The sequence below is a fragment of the Pseudonaja textilis genome, chromosome 3 (assembly GCF_049901715.1).
Source record: "Pseudonaja textilis isolate UNSWEBS1 chromosome 3, rPseTex1.2, whole genome shotgun sequence".
NCBI classification, from domain to species: domain Eukaryota; kingdom Metazoa; phylum Chordata; class Lepidosauria; order Squamata; family Elapidae; genus Pseudonaja; species Pseudonaja textilis.
This window is the reverse complement of record NC_141992.1, coordinates 153818422-153824823: the sequence shown is the minus strand read 5'-3', so window position 1 is coordinate 153824823 and position 6402 is coordinate 153818422.

Below are 6402 nucleotides of genomic sequence, written 5' to 3'. Positions count from 1 at the left end.
AAGAGGATTCTATTAGGCGCGCGAGCGCCCCTTGTGGCCGACATTGCCCCCGACGTCTTCTGTAGCGGAAGTGCTCGGCGTTTTAGCGCTAGCGTGCCGGCTAGGGAATTCTGGGACTTGGAGTCCAGGCATCTTCAAATTGCCAAAGTTAAGAATCTCTGCTTTAACAGGTTGCCTTTTCTGTCCAGCCGGTCGGCCTATTTCTGGACGGAGGGAGTTATTCGTAGAAGTCAGTTAAATATATATTTACTAGTTTTATCTAAATCGAGGGTGTTAGTTGATAAAAATATTAGGTAAAGGTTTATTGCGGTTTCTGAAAATGTGTGGCTAATTTTATGTATAAGACAAAAAGCAGTTGCACAAGGACAATACACTTAGCATACACCAGGTTTGATTGATTGATTTGATTTATAGCTACCGATCTCACAATAGCAACTCTGGATAGCTTATATCATTTAAGAATAATATTAAAAACATTACACAAAAACATAAACAGGGAACTAAACCAGTATAAACAAATAATAATCCTATCACGGGTTCCAGCACACTCCAACTCTCATACCTGGGACACATCCATGTCTTAAGCGACTTCTGAAAAGGTGGCAGGTTGAGACTGATATAATCTTGTGGAGGGACAAGCACAGTCACAAAAAAGGGTCATTTCCTGGGTCCCACAGATTTAACTGATAGAGCCCATAGCAGGCTTCTCCTGCTGGATCTAAAGGGGTGGACAGAAACAATCAGAGAGCAATGCCATAAATAATCTAATCCTATGCCATGAAATTATGTATGAGGAAGACCAAGCACCTTGAATTGCACCCTCATATGTCTCCCTGTGGCCAGCACAGCTCATTGAACAGAGGTGTAATATGTGTCATAACTGCTCATACCACTGCATTCTGCTTCTGTAATTCTGGATGCTCCCCAAGGGGGCATTGCAATAATCCACTTGGAATATGACTAGTCATGAGGGACTGGATGCTCCCCATATAGAGCATTGCAATAATCCACTTGGGATATGACTAGTCATGAGGGACTGTAGGCATCTCCCTCCCCCTCTCCCTGTGTAGGAAATGGTGCAACTGATGCACAAGCAGAGTTGTGCAAAAATTGTCCTGCCCACTCATTGTATAGGAGTTGCAAGGCTGGAAGGACCATCAAGTTGCACACTGGTTCCATTTGGGGTAGTGCAACTCCTCCAGAACTAAAGCTGGAAAATCCTTGAATACAGAGTTCCGTAAAACTCAAAGCCACTTCGCCTTCCCAGGATTGAGCTGGAGTCTACTCTTCCCCATCCAAGATATATTTACAGTTGTAGCAAAAATAATATCTAGACATGTATGAAATCCTAAACCTTTAAACCTGATAACCCTTCCAATAAAATTTCTCTTCTAAAAACCATGTAAGCTTTTTTGTGTGATTAGTCAGCAAAGTCTCATTGTGTTCCATGATGTCTGGATGCTAAAAACATATTTAAAATTGCTCTATCGACACCTAGTTGACTTATTATTGATTTAAGCCATTTGTACTCCACTCATCAAAGTAGAAATCTCCCAAAATACAAAGTAATTGTCTAAAAATAACACAGAAGGAAAAGTATGATAGTAAAATAAAAAATTAAATGGTTCTTGCGGTGTCTATGCCATCCTACTGGTATATGAGAGCCCTGGTATTCATCATTGAAGATAAAGACATAAACTCTGTCTTATACAGAATGACCTTTATCATATTAGGATTCAGATGGAAAGGAAGAGTGCTAGTATGTATTCTGGTTGTATTGCAGAAAATTAGCAAAGCAGGAAGGGACTGAGAAAGAATCACAATGGAGGCTTGTGTATTGCTCCATGCCCATCAGATGCAAACTGAGGCAATAAGGAGAGGAGTTTTCAGTAGTGTTGTTTTGTTATGAAATATTCTGTGCTAGGAGGGTTACATGGTACCTGTATGTAGTCTTTTAGCAACAGCTGAAGAGCTTTCTTTATTGTCCTAGTGTTCCATTTATATTATTAAATCATGAAATATAAACATTTTAGAAAATATTTTTATTGTTAATGTTCTATTTATTTCAATTTTGTTACTGAATTTTTCTATGATGTAACAAAACAGGCATGTGCACACTGAAAACATCCTTTTGGGGTGCACAGCACATGGAAAGACTGGGGGTATATGTACAACAGGAAGTTGAAATATGTACACTTCAGCATAAAAATAATAGTCAAAAGTATAGGAATGCAGTGAACTGGTTCCCATTATTGAACCCAATAAGACCTAATCTAATCATATCTAACCTTTATACAAGTGATTTAATTGGGCTCTCGATTGGTGTGATTGAGATTAAATACAGTTTAGCATTGAGGTCTTGATTAATCATCAACTTAATGCTTTTAAGTTGAGCATCCTGATGCCAGTTATTGTAATTAATGGTATCAGAATCAGGATTATTTCCACATGGCACCTGGATATTTTTAACCAGTAATATTTCTGAGAAAGAATTTCTAAGGTATTGCTGTTTTTTTTAATATAGATGTCATGAGAAAAATATTTACTTGTGCATTAAGTAAACAGGCTTTTATTTTGCAAGTTCTTGATAAGGCTTTTATCATGCAAGTTCTTTCAGACAACTCTCCCTCCCTAATCATATTAAGAGCAAGTTCAGAGCTATTTCTCTTCTCCTTGTATTAAAAATGGGTACACAAATATTTTCATGCCTCATTTTGCGTGTTCATATAACTGAAAGCTTTGAATACTTCCAAACAAGGATATTAATTGTGCAACCCTACAGCTTTGTTCAAGAAATGTTAGACACACTCTAACTAGAAGTGTCAGACGCACTCTACTGTTGGTAACCCATGAAGATTTTCCCACTGTGTCTTTATTCTGCAAGTGGAGGAGAAGGCAGGGCAGCGCAGGAGAGTGGAAGGGAGGGGGAGAGGGAGGGGAGGGAGGGAGAAAGGAAGGAAGGCCTTTTGATTGAAAGTACTAGGAGCTATCAAAGTCAGAGCTCTAGTTGTCAAAATTATTCTGAAAATTAAATTTCATTTTCTAATTTATGGAAAGTAATTCTGAGTAAGATTCTACAGTTCTGCAGAAGCAGTTCTCTATTCAACAGTAATTTGAAGACTGAATACTGCATTACAGTGGTTTTTAAATGTCTTGTGGAAAGGCAGAACAAATGCACTTAAATTTATATGCAAAAACATTTTAATGAGTGGTCGCATTGTCTCGTGAAATCAACTCGATTTGATGGCAAAATGAAAGGCATGTCGGAATATATGTCTTCAAAGATATTTGCCTTTTATTTATTTTCCCACTTCATGGCATAAGACTATTTTGTTTAATTTGCTTATGTCTAGTAGAGTTACTGCATAGCATTATTGTGCCAGCAGGTGTCAGAGCTAACACAGAAAAATAAATGTGCGTTACTCTATTTTGTTTTCCAGCTTTCATTAGGTCACTGGTGCTTGAGGCGTTTCAACTGCAACTTGCTTTCCTTCTAGACAAATCAAAGTTTGTGTTGATACAGCAGTTAAATGTAACCAATACATTCAGAGAATTGGGGAGGAGGAAATGTCAAGGCTATTTTAAACAGGAACTGTGTTATTGTTAATGCTTTCTTAGCAATGAAACACATATTGATATGCATACTTGTTTTCCTATATTAAGCTGAATGAAAATCAAATTGACTAGGCAAATATTTTCTCCCATATTTTATAACTTGTTTTCCACTATTAGTGTTCCAATTTAAAATTTGCTCCTACAGACAAGACTAAACTTAATGTTTCCATTTGCTGTTCATTTCTTGATTCATTTTCTGCTTTGTTCCACCTCTTTTTGTGTCATCAACAGGAAAGAACATCCCTTGGGTAACAAGAGTTTTAAATTTGAAGGTACCTCAAAAAATGCTTACATGGAAAAACTTTATGAAAACCACTGTGTGGAAAACCCCAACGCTGAATTATCACATACAATGTTACTGTGGCAAATTTACTTAAAAAACAATTTTAAAACTTTGTAAGCTTAGCTTGGCTAAAGGAGAATAGTATGGCGGCGCCAGCAAGTAAAAAACTTTGTAAACAGTGTTGTTTCCAGTAGTAAAACATTATTTTCAAAGCAGAAGTATTTCACATTTCATTTTTATTGAACATTAAAGTAAGCAATATGAAAGAGAATATGAATATGACATGTGCTGCCCAGCCAGTTGTAAAGGCCAGAACATGACAGTCACTTTATAAGGGAGATGGGTGGCATAGAAATTTAATGAGTAATGAATAATAATGAAGAGACCTTTGTCCCTGGCTACAATATTTTTTAGTCAGTTACATCTTGTCTATATGCTAACTAAATGCTTTTTAAAAAATGATCTTTATTCCTGCATTTACTGACTGGAAAATTGACAGCAGACATATTTTGCCATCCATCAAGCTTAATGTTTATGGTCACCCAGTTCAATTTTTTATTTCCTGCTTAGATTATCAGTGTCAATATCAAAAAGTATATATTTACATCTCATCAAAACCAGTCATATTTTTTAAAGTCAAACCATTGATTACTTAATGTATTTTAGTTGCTGAACCTTAGACGTTTTTATTTCATTTCTTTCTGTCAGGACCCTGCATCCAAGAATCTGTTTTTAACGCTTTCTCCCATACACCGATCTGTTTGCCTGATTACTGGGCTAAAGTGTCAGAGAGACTAGCATACAGGATTGTGTATATTTCCAAAAACACGTTTTGAGCAGTTAAACCATAATCCATGTTTTAGAAATAAAGAAACCGTCCATTGATTGATTGAGTTGCACAATATAGTGATGAGAAAAAGCGTCTCAGATTGGTATTAGGAAAACAAAAGCATCATTGGGAATGGAGACAAAATTGCACTTGTGATTATTTCTGGCAAGAATGTGTGGGACCTTCTTGGTTCTGCTTAATCTTTCAGCAGCCTTCAATACCATAAGTTATGATATCCTCCTGACCTACCTCATAGAGTTAGGAAGGGTGGGGAGCAGAGTTTTGCTGTGGTTCTCCTAAAGGGGGTGGTTACAGTACGGAAGATGGTGATTATGGAAAAGAGAATGAGTTTTGGGCTTCTGTATTTATTTATTTAATTTATATGCCACCAATCTCATTGTACACATTTATTATTAGATAGATGATAAAGCTAGGATGACCAGCAGCAAGACATTTTCCATTACATTGCTAATAGGAGCATGATTTGAAAACATGAAAGGCCAGGTGAGCATTAGGCCATGTTGGTAGACAGTATTTAATTTTAAAGGCCAAGATTTAACACCTTAAGAATTGGGGTGGGGTGGGGGGGTCTGACTAAGTAAGTAAATAAGACTGATTGCCCAGAACTACTACTTAAGACAGAATGAACTGTTAAAATGTGTTGCAGAACAATACTACAAGATTACTGGAAGATAAATTCATGACTAAATGTACTCTACTTGCAATTTACCCATCAGCAAAACAACTTCCTTTCAAAAATGGGGACCAGAAATAGGACACAACATGGCTGGAGAACCAATACAAGTGTTATAAGCAACATTCCTATCTTATATTATTATTGCCACACTAGAAAATTTCAGTTTATACAATGATTACACAAAAGGAGCATTTAGGCAAGTAAAAACGTTCTGTTTTTTAAAACAGAATGTCTTTGAGTTATTTATCATATAAATTGGCAAGCCAATTTCATTGCAAAATTACAAACAAATCTCTGATGAAATCCTTTAAATCGTTTCCTTTTGGGCATAGAAAGAATTACTCTCACTCCCACATTACTTAGTGCAAGACATTTTTGTGCTTCATTCTAGTCACTACATAAACAAAACCAAACACAATGTTCTCAATAACACTAGAATAAATATCCTTAGGTTACATTGTTGTTGTTAGGTCAACTGCATATTTGGATCCTCCTCAAAAAAGCAAAGTGTTGATTTTCCAAGTATTTATATGCCATAGTTAGTAAAATCTGTTCAACTGCATTGCCAGAAATCATGCTGAATGATTTAAAGGCTCATTATTTCCAAGCTGATCAGTAACAGGATCAGAGCCCAATGATACTAAGAATACCAAAGGCAGCTACTTCACGATCCAAGAAAATATATAATGTTATTTCTGAGGTATGTCCCATGTTTATTTTAATAACATCAAGATAATATGCAGCGATCAGTACACAAAAACATTGTTAGCACATAATATTAATTATCAAAAATCCTAAATTTCAGTGCCAATATAGATACTGTGATAGCTATTTATATCTATACTTCTACCTCAGGAAGTAAAGGTGGATGGGTAGCCTGTTCCCCACCCTCTACACAAACACACACACCAGCAATATCCCCATATTGACAGAGTAATTAGTCCAATGTGAGTTTCTATGGAGGAAGAGGAAGTTAGA